Here is an 18,886-nt window from a genome sequence, read left to right on the forward strand (position 1 = left end):
GAAGCTTGACTCTAATGGTAAACAAATGTAATCAAGAAGAGTGAACAACTTTATGGTCAACTCTAGCGGTTATCAACACTTCTGGTTCGACTCCCGACCAATTTAATCCCCGCTTGAACCACCGATCGACGACTTTCTTCAGAAAAACCTTTTTAAGGATAACCTTTTCTCTTTTCTGTTGACTGCTATCACATGCCAATAATGATGGAAACCACAACTAGCATGTGAGCAGTGTGCGAAGGGTGTTTTAATTTTCTTATATTGATTACATATATTCTAAAATGCATTATGTCTTTATCAGTGATTATCAGAATGTGATTACAGGGGTTCTATTACATGAGAAATAGGGCCGATTTCTTCACTTTAGCTTAACTGGTAAGCCAAGCTTACCCATGTAGTTAAAGCTGGTTTAACGCATAAGCCAGGGTGAAGAAATCGGCACATAGTCGTTTTGCCCTCTACTGCAATGATTGAGACAGAAGAACAGTCTCCTTTTAGTTAAATAATGAAATATCTGTTGCTATCACTACAGCAGAAACGGTTCAAGGTGCCAGCGCGTATGGAACCCATCTAACGGTCTTCAACAATTCTGGTTCGACTCCCGACCCGGCGACAAAAAATAATGGTTAAAACATTCATGTGTGGGGGCATTGGTACCGTCGATAATAAAGCGGTGCTAAAAATAGATTTTTGGTTTGGTTTTTCGTGTTGTATTTATTAAGCATGTGCAAATGCAAATGTACAGCACATGCATTTATGTTACTTTAGCAATGGCTGTCAACGTGCTGCAATATGTGACACTAATTTTATTTAAATGGGGCCCTTTTCGACTTTAATATTGCTTCAATGAGGTGTTTAAAGTAATGCAGCATTATATTCACAATTTTAAATATAAATATATAGCAAAATTGATGCACTTATATACGGCTTCGTGGTTACTTGGGTAGTGTCACCACCCCTGTCCAAGAGTAAAGAAAGTAATCACTAGCGTAATCTGTAGACCACTACTAGAAGCTCGCCCCGTTTGCTAGTTCAAATCAAGATTACAAAATTTGGGGTTTTATTCGTTTTAATGGTTCACACTTAATCCCGAAATTTGATCTCGGTAATAGTGAATAACGAACTCAATCGGTATTCGTGATACAATGCGTGAGCTGTACGAGTGCACCGAAAATGTGGGGGAAATTGGTGAATTCATAGTGATTTTCCAATGGCTTATTTTCGATATAAAAATGCTTTTTTCAATGCTTTTAAATCAACAAACTATACTACGGTACGGTTCGCCATCTTTTCCGGGACACTATTTGCCCAATAAGTTGGTGTTCGATCTCGAGCGTGGCGCAAACCTCGGCTGTTCCATCCCATCCAAGAAGCGTGCCATTCATCCACGCTGCGCATTGTTTGCTTCAACGCATCGTCAGCCCGACGACACGGTAGGCACCGTGCGAGAAGTATCCAGCGCAACGCACTGCGCGCGGATCAATAGATTTAATTATATTCTATTTGTTCCATCCATCCTATAAAAGGCGACAGTGATTTTGTACCTAGTTATAAGTTTACTCGTTCCCCATCGAGCAGACACGCCGTCTGTCTCGATGGCAAATATATAGTTTGAATTCGGTAAAAGTTGTTCTTCGTCGCCTGGAGTCCCCCCCTTCCAACCACACAACGTAGCCCTGGCCCTCGACGAAACATGGTGCCGTGACCAGGATTGGCCGCTAGGAAGCGACCGCGAACCGACCATTCCTAGGACCGGTCGCGAGGGAGCGATCGCGGACAATATTTCTATACCGACGGGACCCAGAAGACAGCGATGAAGACAACAGACCAGCGAATCAATTTCCGGACCGGTGTGTCCCTCCGAACAGGCGAGCTCAACCATACTTAAGTTTTCAAATTCCAAACCAGTGTGGCAACCGAAAACGTGTAGTTTCCTTCCAAGCCGGCGTGCTTTTTCCAAATGGTGTGTCCAAATTCCGGACCGGCGTGTCCAATGTAAACAACCCATCCACAATCGGATTAGTGGCATCTACTCCGACGGCCCATTCATCCTCCAAACGACCGAATCATCCTGGTATTCCTTCCACCAGCACGTGGAACTTCCGAAGGCAGTCCTTCATCTCTGATTCGGTCATCGGCAGCGTCCGCTGGCAATCGGGAATTCCGGCCTTCCACTCGGCGTAGTCAGGCCAAACTGCAGTCCAACGCAGCAGGAATCTCCCATCGACCAGCATCATCAACCAACCAATTCTAACCACCTTTCAAACGGACAACAGCAGCAATCAACCGTACCTACTATCAACCAACGATCATCCATCCATCCCGTCCTGGCGAGCACGAAATTTAAAAACGAAAATTTATTTCGTTTTGAGGCGCCGGGATGTTCGATCTCGCATCGAGCGTGGCGCAAACCTCGGCTGTTCCATCCCATCCAAGCAGCGTGCCATTCATCCACGCTATGCATTGTTTGCTTCAACGCATCGTCAGCCCGACGATACGGTAGGCACCGTGCGAGAAGTACATATCCAGCGCAACGCACTGCGCGCGGATCAATAGATTCAATTATATTTTATTTGTTCCATCCGTACTGTGTCGCCTATAAAAGGCGACAGTGATTTTGTACCTAGTTTTAAGTTTACTCGCTCCCCATCGAGCAGACACGCCGTCTGTCTCGATGGCAAATATATAGTTTGAATTCTGTAAAAGTTGTTCTTCATCGCCTGGAGTCCCCCCCCTACCTACCACACAACGTAGCCCTGGCCCTCGACGAAACAGTTGGTTTAATGTTTAATTGTTTTAATTGATTACGAAATGATTCAAACTAAGATTAAAATCTGACTAGTAAGTTCAAATTATAATATCTTACCCTACGATCATTGGCGATGAATAGTCAAATTTTTCATTGAAATTTGGTGCAAATGTCGCCAATAGGCACAAAATTTGCGCAGTGCCAAACATTGCGCATTTTGGTGATTACTACTCTATCAGTAATCAGTTTGTACCTTTCTCTATAATCAAAAAATCATAACTGAAAAACTAAAAAAAATTACATTTCTGATTTTTTTTATATATGTTACGCCAAATTTCCTGAATTTTCTGATAAAAATATAAAACCAGGGTACCCCTTTGGTCCCGAGACCATAAAAACATTTAAAAAAAATAATAAATTTGCATATTTTTTGCACAAAAAAAACACAATTTGGCCCATTTACCGTACTTTTCCTATAAACTAGAATTCAAAAGTTATGATTTTTTGAAAATTTTAAGTTTTTTAAAAACCATGATTTTAAGGACCACTCTGTCTGAAAATTGGACACCCTAATGACGAAACAAAAAAAAACGGGTCTACTTATTTTCGATGAACTACAAACCCACAAAGTTTCACGATTATCGGAGTTGCACAACATCGTTTTTCTATGGAATGGCTGTCTATTTATATATTGAGTGCATAATTAAAAGAATTTGCGTGTTAAACGTTGCCTAGCGGCAACGTTACCAGATCTACGGAAATTTCCGTAGATCTACGGAATTGAGCCTCTTCTACGGATATACGGATCCGTAGAATAAATCTGCGGAAAACCCGGTTTTTCTACGGAAACCTACGGAAAGTTACGGAAAATCAACGGATTTTGCATGTGAATCTACGGAACCAAAATTCTGAAATTCTCCCCCCCCCCCCCCCCGCTCATCACTTTTCATTTACGGAATCACTTGCGAAAAAATCTGACATCACTGCCTAGCGGTTTGTTCAACTGATTCACAAAGTAAGAGGCTGTTCATTAATTACGTAAGGGTTTATAGAGGGAGGAGGGGGGAGGGGTTTGAGAAATCTTACGCACCATACAAAAAATTTTGGGTTCTCATACAAAACATCTTACAAGGGGGGGGGGGGGGTGGTGTTGACGATTGAGAGGGTGTCGGAAAATCGCAAAAAAAAAACCCTTACGTAATTAATGGACAGCCTCTAAAAACTATGAATAATATTTCAGTTTGCAGCTCTACCTCAAACACGGTATTTGGAACACAAAACGAATCATGCCCTACCATGCTTTGGTAATCTGCAGCCACATTCTGTAAAAGTTTACGCAACAAGGTGCAGAATGATGATTTTTACAGCACGAGCCGTACATTTATCCAACGAGGCTTGCCGAGATAATTACGATGAGTGCTGTAAAAATCGAGTTCTGCACCGAGTTGCGTACAACGTTTTTTGCAATTTCTCATCGTAATAGGCTGTTTTACCTCGCGCAAATCTGACAGGAAAAGGCCTACTTTCCCACACCAAATTAACAGTGCTGTAATGGTTCATTACAGCACTGATTTGCGTTGCGTAATGAACCATTACAGCACTGTTTTCAGTTTTGGTCAACTTCTTGATGCTTTCTGGGCGTAGTTTTGAAAATTGTGACAACTGCACAGTATAACCTGTTATGTTCAGATTTTCTTAAACATGGCTATGAACATCAGTGTGCAGTTTGATGAAAAAGTTTAGTTAAAAACTATCCTCAAGGATAATTTATGGAATTGCAAAAAACGTTGTACGCAACTCGGTGCAGAACTCGATTTTTCCAGCACTCGTTGTAATTATCCAACTCGGCAAGCCTCGTTGGATAAATGTACGACTCGTGCTGTAAAAATCGTCTTTCTGCACCTTGTTGCGTAAACTACTATTTTGCAACTTTATAAATTACCACTTGAGGATAGTTTTTAACAAAACTTTTTCATCAGACTGCACACTGCACGCCAAGAAAATGTTACTCTAAAATGAGTAAGATTCACACAAAACTGAGCTAAACTGGGACAGCTCAAAAAATGAGTAAATTGCATTTCCAGCGATAGCGCTGCCCCAAGTGCAAAAATCCAACTGGTTTAAGCCGTATAATATTCTTCGCATCATCAAGAATATTACAGTCAGGTCTTTTTTTACGCGGTTTTCATTTACGCGGCCGCGTAAAAAAAATCTACATACAAAAAAAAATTTCATCGTCTTATTTTTGCATGATTCGTCGAGAAATGGTGAGACTTTTTTTACGCGGTTTTTCGAATTTTGAACTGAGTTTTTTTTTTACGCGGTACGTATCCCCCGCGTAAAAAAAAACCTGACTGTATACGGCTTAAACTGACGAGATTTTCGCACTTGGGCCAGCGCTATCGCTGAAAAAAAAATTTACTCAATTTTGAGTTGTCCCACTTTAGCTCAGTTTTGTGTGAATTTTCTGACCGTGTGAAGTTCATAGTCATGATTAACCCTAAAAGGGATACCTGGGGTCCATTGGACCCCAGGCGCCTTTCAGAGCTCGTCATTGATGGAACACACTCAGCGAGGTGACGAAACTGAGGCCATGAAGGTATCCCTTTTAGGGTTAAGGAAGTCTGATCATAGCAGGTTATACTGTGCAGATGTCACAATTTTTCAAACCTGCGTCCAGAAAGCATCAATAAGTTGATCAAAACTGAAAACAGTGCTGTAATGGTACATTACGCAACGCAAATCAATGCTGTAATGAACCATTACAGCACTGTTTATTTGGTGTGGGAAAGTAGGCCTTTTCCTGTCAGATTTGCGTGAGGTAAAATGGCCTATTACGATGAGAAGTTGCAAAAATAATTTTTTGCAACTCCGCACTATAATATCTATGTTTAAACTTGCCTCTTTGGTAACGTAACGGCCTACTTTTCTTCACTAAATCAAAGAGTTGCATTATGGTTCATAATGGAGAGATCGCAGCAAGCTGTGTGCGCGGATGACTGCTTTCGTGTTTTCTGCCACGCGTTTTTTCGTCTCCGCGTGTGCTTCAATCGGCTGGTGCTACATAGTGCGCGAGCGTGAAAACTTTTGCTTTTGCTAAAATTTAAATTTCGAAAATTTTCAAATGTTATTTTTGAAATGGCAGAATTGCTTTCAATTGGTTAGAATGTGTGCTGCTTGAATCTGGGAAAAGTGAAAAATGCGACGCGCTTTAGTGTCGAATTGTCTTTCGGGGGCTTTTTTTGTGCGGAAGATAAATTAAGTGGAAAAGTGAAGTGAATGAGCTCGCATTTAGTGGCAACCGTATTGTCATCGGTACAGAAAGTTGAAGGAATCAGGACGTGTAAGCGACAATCCAACGATACATAATTGGTTGAGATCTTTCTGATTTTTGTCTTTGTGACCATTAGAGTGGGACACCGAAAGACATTTTACTCCTGTACACTTTTTGAGTTCCGTTTTGGTCCCACATCAACTGTGCAAAATTTCAGCTCGATCGGAGAAACTATATTTTAGCGCCAGCCATTTAAAGTTTTCATACGATTTACTATGGGGAATATCACTTTTTCAAAGAAAAATCGCCACAGGTTGCCCCTTAACCCCTAAAAATAAATCGATGAATGATTTCTGTTGGACATTTTACGAGGAACCAACTCTCTGAAGACCGCAAAGCGATCTAAGGCATGTGGAAAAAGTTATTAACTGAAAACCGAATGGCATGCTAATGCTGTTTAACATGTAAGGAATAACAATAAATAATAAAATCTCGTCATTTTACCGATCGGGAGAGGCTTAATAACTTTTTCCACGAACGTCGCATCGTTTTGCGGTCTTCGGAGGTCTGAATCCTCGTGAAGTTCTCTACAGAAATCATTCATCGACTTATTTTTAGGGATCTAGCGGTGACTCCTAGCGATTTTTCTTTGCAGATGTAAAATTTCCCCATAGTAAATCGTATGAAAAACTAAGAACGGCGGGCGCTAAAATATAGTTTTTTCAATCGATCTGAAATTTTGCACAGTTGATTTGGGACCAAAGAGGAACTCAAAAAGTATACAGGAGTTAGAGTTTTTCCATTTTTTGTATTTTCCCATATAAACCGTGTACCAGGCTAGTGACCATATCAAAACAAAGCAAGGTGATTGTAGCGATTTGTTTACCAAGATAAAATCCCTAATACATATTCCCTTCCCATGTCCAAGCTCCTAGTGATACCTCGTAGTAACGCAGAGAATTCCTCGGTTATTGGCCTAAGCGAGATTCATGTCATCACTTCCTTCTCTATCCTCAATTGATCTGCATTCGGACGCGGCCGGCGCTGGTATTGCTTATTAAAAAGTATTGGGATTCCTGCATTTACACAATGAGGAGAGGCTACCCGAGTAAAATCTGATAGCAAATTGAAAACTAATTTTGATGTTGTGATATTGCAAATTTTGATAACTCAGGTTGTTGTCGTTTTGGTCGTTTTAACGGTTAAAACATCAAAATTGAGAGCAGAAAAATGTTCCTGTGACAGCAAATTGAAAACCATTCCTGCTATCGATGATAGCAAATTGATAACTGTTTTTGTTATCAGCGCAAAAAAAAAATGAAAAATCGTTAAATGTAGAGTTTTTCGGTGGATATCAAATCCTAAATGCAATAATATAATTGCACTAATGATATATCCTTAGAATTACTTTATGTAGTTTATTAAAAGATTTAAAAACTATTGTAACACTAAACATTTACAGTAATTCAAAGTGACAGCAAACCGAAAGCAAAATTTGAAATCAAATTGAGTAAAGATAAAATGATATCAAAAAGTGATATCAATTTGTTGCTGAATACAAATCATGTTTTCAATTTGCTGTAATTCTGCTGTTGGACTTTGCTCGGGTAGTCCCACGGCAACCGCGGGCGATCAATCATGCTCGTGCATGCATGCTCGAGCTGCATTATGGTTCATTTTGGTTGCACTATGAATCATAATGCGATTGTTTGATTGGAAACCAGAGTTTCCACGGTGAGAGCTAGAAATATTGTGACGATTGTGACGGTTATAGCAGTGAGAACAGCTATTGTACATGACTACAAAAGAATAAATTAAATTTATCAAATCAAATTTTGATTTATCTACTTCAAAAAACATTTCGAGAAATATTAAGTTTTCATGGCCGTTGTCAGGTATGCGACGCGGGGCAGAATGGACACCCCCAAGACTTTTGTGAATTTTGTACATGTTTTACACCTAAACTGTTTTCTGTAGCAAAACAACTTTTTCGGATGAATAATGCACAAAACTAGGTCAATTATGCTAAGTTAATTTCAATTCGAACTATTTTGGATAAAGTTGTGTTTTTGTCCGCATGTACATCGTAAACCAATGATTTTCCACTGTAAAGTTTTTTTGTCGAATTTGTTTTGTCCTATGTCTACTACAAGCAAACATTCTACCAAAACACATACTCAATTCGACGAATTTGGTTTGTTTGTGATTTAGATTGTGCTTCAAACTAGTTTTTTGATATTTAAAATAAGTAAATAAAACAGATTAAGTATGTAAAAACGGCTAAACTAATCAAATATGTTATAGAGGTTACAGTTTTCAATCGACTTGAAAACAATTTTTCATAAAACCCTTTTTTAAATGGTATGAAACTCATAATTTTCATACGCAAAAAACGGAGGACACAACTTTTTTGCATAGTCAGATATACCTACCGTCAAGGCGCCATTCACCGTGGGGGCTCCATTCACCGTGTGCCTACGAATATTTTTTCATTATTTCCATATTATGATTGAATGATATGACAATTTTCCTTCAGTTTCACCAATACAACACTAATGTATTGTTACCATGTCAAAACGCTCATTAGAAACATTTAAAAGTATCATTTTGACACTAAAATGTGTTTACATTAAGCGGGTTTCTGCTCGTTCACTGCATTCATAGTGAAAAAACGAAAACTGCGCTATGGTGATTTAAGCGATAAACTAAATATAGTAACGTTTTTATTCCACCAAGAAGCAATTAAATTCACATATCAGGCATGTATTTTGTATTACCGAAGTAAGTTTAACAAGAAAGTACGATTACTCGTACTTTTTAATTGAAACAAAAAGGCACGGTAAATGGGTACCCTAAAAATCAATGGTCTCCATTTACCGTGCCCCATATTGTCCCATATATCTAGAAAAAATCAAAAATTTGATCATTCGTTTTTCTAATAAAATCTTGCAAGTTATTACTTGAAATGAATTTAAACGAAGAAAAATCTTTTGGCTGGGTTGTTTTGATCATTTTTAAACAAAGTAGAATAAAATTTCTCATACACGGTGAATGGGTCCCTACTACCACGGTGAATGGTGACCTACCACGGAATTAGGCGACCTTATTACCCTTTACTAATTGTACTATATCACCAAATTTTGTGAAAAATTTTCTACTTCTGTGGATATTGCTTTAATTTTAACCTATAATGAAGGCAATTAAAAGCGGTACCAACAATGTTTATAAGACTGGTGTCAAAAAACAGCCCTTATTCACCCCGAATCCTCTTAGATCCACGGTGAATGGTGCCTTGACGGTAGTTCTAATTTCGAGTGTTCCTTTGCTGAAACTACATTGCAGATAAATGAGATAGGGTGAGTATTGTATAAATATTGTAGCATAATCGATCGCGTTCGCCATTGTCTCGCGCGGAAACAATATTGCTTTTTCCATTGAAAATTTTCCTTGTTTCGCCGTAGTCCACATGAATTTGACATGTTTGGGAAATTGACACTTTTGGGCACTCTGACAGATCAAGCTATTTTACGAGACGTACTACCGGTGGGCCGCTCATTGTTATTGTTTACATTTGATGTTTTTGTTTTCGCGAAAAGTAGCATAACATGTGGTGAGCGCCAATCAGATTTTTGCTGGCAGATATGTCTACGGATATTAATTATAGTGGGCGGATTGACGCATTGTTGTAGATAAATGAACCTCGTTTATTGTATGGGCCTGTATCACATGTTATGCTAGCCAAAATGTAAATAAATGGGCCCACCAGTTGGACTTCAAAACTGGTAAATATTCATAAAACAGCTGATTTGAAACGTCTCATAAAATGTCTTTCTGGGATGTGCACGACATTTGCGAATTAGTCATTACCATAAGTTATTACTTAAGTAAAATGTGTAAAACTAGCAAAAGGTTAAATTTTGGCGAAATTACACGACAACGCGGAGATAGCAAATAAATCAGTAAGAAATTGTGTAATGCATCAATTTTCAGCACAAACCATTTTGAACGTGTTTTTGTTGTGAGCTACGGGGATTCTGCCTTTTGCTGGCCCCCTGTATTGTGTTGTTCCTTGCTGTGCATGCATCACTCCTGATGGGGTGAGTAAATATTGCAGCATACTCGATCGTGTTCGCCATTGTCTCGCGCGAAAAGAAAACAATAGATGCGCAGTTTTATGTTGTTTCTTGTTGTGAATGGTAGTGGTTTGAATCACTGATTTGTCCTTTGTCGCGTTCAATTCATTTCTGTGTGCAATTTTACTTCCCTGCTACTTGCTTTGAAAGTGCGAAAGAATTCGAATGTATGAAAAAATCAGGGGGGTATGTACACCGTGTCCAATAAGTTCTCATACAAAATCAAATTGAATTAATTTCACATCTGTAATTAGGATTATCAAAGTAAATATATTTATTCAAAGGCAAACTAACACTGATCAAATGCAGCATATGTTTTGGAATTAACTGTCCTTCATCCTTCTATGCTGATCGCTTATGTGTCGTAAGTCCATTTCAGCTGGCACGCACGCCATTTCTTTGGTATTTCGTCACATTTTAACGAGCAATATTTTAAAGTTGAAACAAATTAGGTTCCTGTCCTCATCATTGCTAGTAGTAACTATGGCCAAAAGAGAAAAAAAAATATGAGACTCTGGATTTGTGGAGTACGAAGCCATTTTATTTTATACAAAATAAAACGTGAATCCAACAAAAATGTCCATTTACTTGTTTTAATGAGATGTGTGGTGTTAAAGAAGCATGGCTGTATCATATCTTGTTGATTCACAACATTCTCACTTCTAAAACGTACTTGTATCCCTATTGTGGTAAATTGTGCCCAAAATTTACGTTTTATGATGTTTATCTTTAATATAACGAACATTTTCAAGGAAATCAGCTCAAGTGAAGCTTACTAGCAAATTTCTTACCATATCAACACTAAAATTGTATTGTTTCAGCTTTGGTATATCCATTCGGTACAATACTTGGGATATAAACTCAAAATTTAACCTTAAGGACTCTATTTATCTACCGTAGAATGAACAACTTTTCGGACATTTTTCTTGCGTGCCGGAGCAAACGGATTTCAGAAAAAGGAAGTGTACTGCTAGGCTTATAAAAACAAATAGAAAATAATATTATTCTAAACCGTATGCTTTATTTAATCAGTATTATGTGGCCCTTCAATACATGCATTCATTTTGAAAATATGAAACACAGATGTGAAATAAAATTATATTTTCTAAATTTGTATTTTGTATGAGAACTTATTGGACACGGTGTAAAAGACACAACCGTATTACGTAAACTACGCAAAGCAGTTTGTTATGAACGACAAATGACTACTAAGCACTTTCTTTGGATCAATAATAGAATTTGAAGTGGCTAATAGTTTTGAAAATCGGTAATTTTAACAAGGTAAATTCTGCAAGATTCTGGGGATTTGTGTTAGAAATATTTATAACAAAGTTTGAAGCATAAGCAAAGCCTGAAGAAATTCCTTTATAACTATACACTGTACACGCAAGAAGGCGAGTACGCTAGATTCGGTGACACGGCCAGGTGATAAGACAAGCTGTTGCATTTAGTTTAGGAGTAGGTTTCAAAATTCGGCGGTTTTGACGCTTATGTGACCAACGTCACTTTGTCAAAAAATCTACCGTTTATTCTTTCTGAAAACTGCTTATGAAGCCCTCAAAAGGGCTGTTTGGACCAGAATTTGTAAAAAATATTGCACGTGTGATCAATAATTTTGTTGTTCTGGCAGCAAATGTCATGGCGTTGTCATGACGACTAGCATCAGCCGACGACCACCGCGCACGCCTAGGCAAAACATACTGAAGGAGGCTTTCCTCCTGAGAAAATTATTCGGTTCACTCCCGTGGGACATTTTCGTAGCCCTTACAAGGGCTTTCTTAATTTACTTGCAGTATTACTGCAAGCGCGTTCCAGCGGTATAATTTTGTTAATTCGACACCAACATTTCAAAAGGGCGTAACTGCTTTTGGAATCATCACCTTCTTTTGAAGCTGTGGATCATGTGTTATGATTTCCATGTTTTTCACAAGTACCAGATGGGAAAAACTCTCTTCTTTCCGACAACCACGGTGGTTTGAGTGTAAGGGAGGCAGTACGACCTACAGCATTGAAAGAAGGTATTACTTTCAAATGCAGTTACGCCCTTTTGAAATGTTGGGCCGAATTCCAATGTTTTGAAATGCCGAATTCCAATGTTGGCTTGCGCTGCCCGGACGCCCGATGAAGCCAGAATGAAGAAAATTTTCGCAGAGCTGATCCGGTATGAACTGGTTGGCGGCCGTACTGGTACCGCGCACGACGATGCGAAGACGGCTGGCAGCAGTCGACGACCATCGCGCTCAGCTAGCCAAAGCATACTGAAGGGAGAAGCAAACGGAGGAACTGGCTAGCAGTCCTCCGATGCGTTCCCCTTGAGGTGTCACGAAAGAATGATGGAAGATGATAAGAAGACAATAACTTATATACTGGCCCAGCAGGGATTTTCAGACCTTTTGAATCGCGGTGCACTTTTTGAAAATAAATCGCCCGGCGGTGCTCATGTTTATTATTGTTAAAAAAGACAACTTGTCAAAAAAAAAACTCGTATTTTTCGTAACGACTTCAGGTGCATACACTCGTCGTTAATATTTTTTTTTGCAATTTCTCATCGTAATAGGCTGTTTCACCTCACGCTAATCTGAAAGGAAAAGGCCTACTTTTCCACACCAAATAAACAGTGCTGTAATGGTTCATTACAGCACTGATTTGCGTTACGTAATGAACCATTACAGCACGCTTTTAAGTTTAGATCAACTTCTTGATACTTTCTGGACATAGTTTTGAAAAATTGTGACAACGGCACAGTATAACCTGCTATGATCAGATTTTCTCAAACATGGCTATTAGACTGGCCCAAATACAAAAATGTCGAAAAATTCCACGGGGCACCCTCTAGAATCGTGCCTTGGATGAGAAGAGCAATCTGTGAAAATTTCAGCTGAATCGGTTTAAAACTGAGCTGGCGCAAATGAGTTGAAGGTTTGTATGAAATCTTCAATCCAAATATATGGGAAATAGGATGACCTCCAGTCTCTAATTCAACACGCTGGTTAAGAGTTTGATTTGGCTCATAATTGAAAGAATGGTAGTTGATACCCTAAGGAACAACTTTGTAGAAGACAATATAATGATAAAACTTAATTTAGTTGCGGTTTCAGCTAACGAAAGCAGGATGAGGACATCTTCCCCCGTTTACTCTCGGTTGTTACATGCAGCACGTGTTTGCTGTTCGAAACTTGCGCTCAACATCATCAAAATCGAACTCGCTGAACCGGCGTACTGAGCGAGAGACTGTAGGTCATCCAATTTCCCATATATTTGGACTGAAAATCCCATACAAACCTTCAACTCATTTGCGCCAGCTCAGTTTTAAAACGATTGAGCTGAATGTTTCACAGATTGTTCTTCTCATCCAAAGGCACGATTCTAGAAAGTGCCCCGCAATTTTTTTTTTCCAATTTTTCTTTCTCGCCATACAAGTGTGGGCCGGTCTAAATGCTATGAGCACCAGTGTGCAGTTTGATGAAAAAGTTTTGTTAAAAACTATCCTCAAGAGGTAATTTACGAACTTGCAAAAATGCAGGTGCAGAACTCGATTTTTACAGCACTCCCCGTAATTACCCAACTCGGCAAGCCTCGACGCGTGCTGTAAAAATCCTCATTCTGCACCTTGTTGCGTAAACTACACTGATAAAAATCCAAACGTTGGGTTTATAAGGCTATTTTTTATACAATTTATAAGACATTGTGACCGTTATTTTCGATTGTGTGCTTATAAAGATCCTGCAAGACTATTTAGCTTTGATGAGGTAACTCATGAGACGTATAGACCTTAATCATAACTATTATGTTTGGTCAAACATAAAAGATGTAAGTTTGTTCTTATAGTTAAAAATTATATCTGTTCACATATAATTTTTAACTTTTGCCGATTCAGTTTCCAACGGCCATTAAGACCGTCATCATATTCGTCTCCGAGCCTCGCACTGGACTTCCAAACGAAACGGAAACCTCAGCATTTTCTCCTGATTCACCTGCGGAATCGTGCGGAATTGTCAGGGTAAGCTTGCATCGTAGGTGTTTCGTAGTGCTGCTCAAATTTACCAGACCGGACCCCTGGACTACAAGCCAGACAGAAACGATTGGAGGAATCCCGCTTCGTGCACACGAAGAGCAATTCGAAAGGATGTTCGGGATAAAGCTACACAAAAATGTTTCCTTTTCTCGCTGCAAGACCTACACCTGGAACTTCCAAGCCCCGTCCACTGGAGGAAGCTGCAGGTGGACCAAGAGGATCCTGCACAATCGGTACATTTCTTTTTATTTGTTTCAATAAAAAAAGAATAGTATGTTGATAAAGATGTTTGTTTTCGTTTGATTATGGTTTGATACATGATTTTTTATGCAAAATTGAAACATAATTGTTATATACCGCGTATGCATAAATGTTATAAACCTCAAACATAAATTTTATTTACCACGCTAATAAAATTCATTTAATCTCACGCATAAATTTCATTTGAGTTAAAATTTATGAAATTTATGTTTCCGACATGGTTTTTAAAGGTGATGCCAAATTGCAAAAAATTATGTAGTTTCGCACATAATAGTTATACGGAAAATTTCCTCAGTGTACTATTTCCACACTGACTTTTCCTTTGCTTATCGGAGCATAGTGAAGTGGCACAGCTATTCGATCGACTTGGAATATTTCCTGCTGCGAATATTTCTAAAAAATCAAACAAGATCTGTATAAACGCTGAGTGAAATCCAGAAAAGTTTCCCAGTAAAATTCCTTCCAATTTAGCGGCATTTTGTTTTCAAGTTATCAAAATGAGAACTTCGGATTTTGATGACCCCTGTATAATTTTTGATACACGTTTTCTCAAGACTTTAACTGGACATCTGAAAAATTCCTAGCAAGACACTTAGAAGTTTCATTTTCAGAACTTTGGCATGTTATTGACAAGATTTTTGATAAATTCACTCCAAGCGCTATTGTCAATTCAGGCAAAGCTCCTTTGATAATCATAAAAACGTTGTCAACACTAAAATCCGCATCTAGTTTACATGTGCCCACACATAGAATTTTGCTATCAAGCTTTGCACACGAAAAATAAATGACTCGCACATAAATCCAGGTCAATCGATTTTTGGAGCAGTGAAAGATTTCTTCTCTGGTATTAGGCAAGCACTCAGAAATATTAGTAAGATTTCTTCTGAGTTATTTAACGAATTCATTGAAAATTCCTTGTATGATACTTACGAGGAGAGTTTTTCTAGACTTGTTTATATGATTCTTCGCGAATATCTGCCTAGATTTTTGATGGATTCAGTCCGGCGTGGGAATAAATTAACTCTCGTTCCATTGGAGCACCTTTCAATAGTTTAGCCATGGACCCCTTGTTCTAATGATTTCCAAAACAGGTAATCAATTTAAATATGCAAGAATTTTCTGAAGTGTCGCGGTGCACTTGTCATGGCTATGCGGTGCACCGCGGTGCACGATTTGAAAACCCCTGTACTAGGCGACAAAACTCAAAAAATGTGCTCGCACGTGATTGGCTTAATAAAATTAAAACATGGGTTCACTATTTCCAAATTTTCAATAGTTTACTGATGAAAATCAATAGTTACCAATTGTTCATTCAACGCGTAGATAAATTTCCGACCTATCTGTGCAAAAATTTTAAAAATCTGTCGTGAAACGGCTGAGTTATTAGCGCTCAAAACCTATCATTTTTTCGTGACGTTCGCAAAATTTTAGATTTTCATTTTACACCCAGTGCCGTGGTACAGTACCGTACCTTCCTTTTAGACGTAGTTTACGTCAAAAATTGAGGGTGTCCATACTACCCCGCCTACCATTAATTAATGACTGAGAAAATATATCCCAGCCTCTATTTATGAAGCTTGCTACGTACTTGTTTTCTACAACTTCTCTCCCATTATGCTGGTCATCTAGCAATCAAAAAAAGGGTAGGTATGACGTCATGGTGCTTAAAAGATTCAACCATGTTTCTTTGTTTTAGGCGTATTAACTTTTTACTGTAATATAAACATTGTTGATCAAGGTTCACAGTAATACTTTAAAATCTGAAAAATAACTTAGTGTAAAGAATAATTTAATTTTATTACTTGTGCAATGTTTCACAAATTTAAAAGTATGTACGTTAATTATTTTTAAAAGTTTTATTAAAACTCAACAAGTTGGCTAAAACGTTAAATATTTAGGCCACGTACACTTGCGATATGATGGGGACTAACGAAATGAAAATTCAATTTTTTTCTACATCTGCAACAACAAACTTATGGAATTCAAAACCTGTTTGCTTGCTAAGCACACCTACTAAGAACAGGAATGAGCCACAACTTGAATCATATTTTCGCAGATTTCACAGATCAATTTTCGGTTTGCCATGCTCATTATGTTAATTCAAATGTCGATGCTAGTGTAACAATGAATGTAAGAAAGAGCTTTCGTCATCGTGTCAAGCGTCTTTCAGGCTCAACAAGACAGCAGCCAGTGCTGAAAATTCATTTCGAAAGCTAAAGCTGAAAATACGGCATATGAAAAACTTGTTCGGCTAGACCAGTTCTATAAGAAAATCATGGAAAAATGACTATCTCCAATATTTCAGGCAAATGTCATCGACTACTTTCAAAAAATGCCGCATCAAAATGAGAGTGGTTTTTTCATGTAAAACTGGTCTAGCCGCACGAGTTTTTCATACACCAAATTTCCAGGTTCAGCTTCTGAAATGAGCTGTGGGTGATTGAACCTTGATATGTCGAAATTAAAGACACTATATGCAAAGACACGAAATGTTCCAATCGAGCAGAAGACCTGTCGAACGCGCTTTAAAAGCATTGCTCGAAAGCATCATCGTCATGGCGCGAAATCATCATCAACAGCAACAATCATCAGATTTCGTGTCTTTGGCATACAGTGTCTTTAGTCGAAATGACATTTGCAGCACTGACAGCAACACTCAATTTTGGTAACTGATTAATAATTTGAAACAGAAAAAAACCAGTTCGGGATAGTGGCTAGTGCACCTCAAAATACAAATGTATAAGATATGCCTTATTACGAAATAAACAACTTTTCGAGCGAACAGAGCCAATAACGCTATACATTCACTTGTAGTTCTGACTTCATTTAACCATGCTATTCATATAGAATTACGTGTTTTACTCAAAAAAATATTGTGCACATCTCGACACATTTGCACTTGATGCAGTTTTGTTGCTATGAAAAGATAATTCATAGAAAACTAGAAGAAGCATTCACTAAAAATGACACTATATCTACCAATAGAACACAGAACCGGAATCCAATCAAACCTTTGTTTATGAAGTCACCGAATACGCAAAGCTAAACAACACGCGCCAAACTAGTCACGCTCGCAAAACCCGACCACGCTTAAGCGTCCGAATCGCGCAAAGTCTTTGACTTAACTGATCAGACGGAAAAACTATACTGGAAATGGTCAGCCTTCGTCGTCGCATCTGTTTGGAAAGGAAACGTAGCGCAGCAGAACAAAGTGGGGGCTATAAAAGGGATGGAATTCAACATAAATGCATAGTTAACGTTCAAAAATTACGTCCACCATTTTGGGGGGAGGGGGGGGTCTAAGAAAGTGTGACAGTACGTGTATTAGGTATAGGAAAATAGATTGACAGAGGGGGGAGGGGGGGTCTAGAAATCCCGAAAAACGATGGACGTAATAAATGAATCTTCCCATACAGTGTAAAAAATGTGTGAAAAGCTACAACTGCGGTACCAGAAAGTTTATTTGCCATAATGAAATTTATGATTCTATTTCGACATAAGATGGCGCTACACTTTTATAACAAAACACCCAGCGACTTAGGCCGATGAGGCATTAAGGCACCCTGAAATAATTTTACTCAGAAATCGATTTCGTTATAACGATTACACACGGTCAGAAAATTCACTCATTTTGGAGTTAAAGGGGACAACTAAAAAATGAGTAAATTTTATTTCCAGCGATACACGGTCAGAAAATTCACCCATTTTCGAGCTAAAGTGGGACAACTCAAAATTGAGTAAATTTTTTTCCAGCGATAGCGCTGGCCCAAGTGCACGCTAAGAAAATGTTACTCTAAAATGAGTAAGATTCACACAAAACTGAGCTAAACTGGAACAGCTCAAAAAATGAGTAAATTGCATTTCCAGCGATAGCGCTGGCCCAGGTGCAAAAATCCAACTGGTTTAAGCCGTATAATATTCTTCACATCAGCAAGAATATTATACAGCTTAAACTGATGAGATTTTCGCACTTGGGCCAGCGCTATCGCTGGAAGAAAAATTTACTCATTTTTGAGTTGTCCCACTTTAGCTCAGTTTTGTGTGAATTTTCTGACCGTGTGCGAAAATCTCATCAGTTTAAGCCGTACACGCTAAGAAAATGTTACTCTAAAATGAGTAAGATTCACACAAAACTGAGCTAAACTGGAACAGCTCAAAAAATGAGTAAATTGCATTTCCAGCGATAGCACTGGCCCAAGTGCAAAAATCCAACTGGTTTAAGCCGTATAATATTCTACGCATCATCAAGAATATTATACGGCTTAAACTGATGAGATTTTCGCACTTGGGCCAGCGCTATCGCTGGAAAAAAAATTTACTCAATTTTGAGTTGTCCCACTTTAGCTCGAAAAAGAGTGAATTTCCTGACCGTGTATAATATTCTTGATGATGCGGAGAACTTTACGGCCTCAACCAGTTGGATTTTTGCACTTGGGCCAGCGCTATCGCTGGAA

The 18,886-nt window shown here is 38.6% G+C and overlaps 1 protein-coding gene across 2 annotated transcripts in view; it reads right to left on the reverse strand.

Annotated features, from left to right (window-relative positions):
- Window positions 1–17,598, reverse strand: part of LOC109421957 (putative fatty acyl-CoA reductase CG5065) — a 74,169-nt gene extending 56,571 nt beyond the window's left edge. The window contains exons 1-2 of one of the 2 annotated variants that reach the window (XM_062851733.1): window positions 17,470–17,580; window positions 17,412–17,434 (exon numbers count right to left, since the gene is read on the reverse strand). The gene's annotated coding sequence lies outside the window, so the exon portion shown is untranslated. The other variant, XM_062851732.1, reaches the window with a different exon arrangement.
- Between the last annotated feature and the right edge of the window lie 1,288 nt (window positions 17,599–18,886).

This window comes from Aedes albopictus, chromosome 2, assembly GCF_035046485.1.
Source record: "Aedes albopictus strain Foshan chromosome 2, AalbF5, whole genome shotgun sequence".
NCBI lineage: Eukaryota > Metazoa > Arthropoda > Insecta > Diptera > Culicidae > Aedes > Aedes albopictus.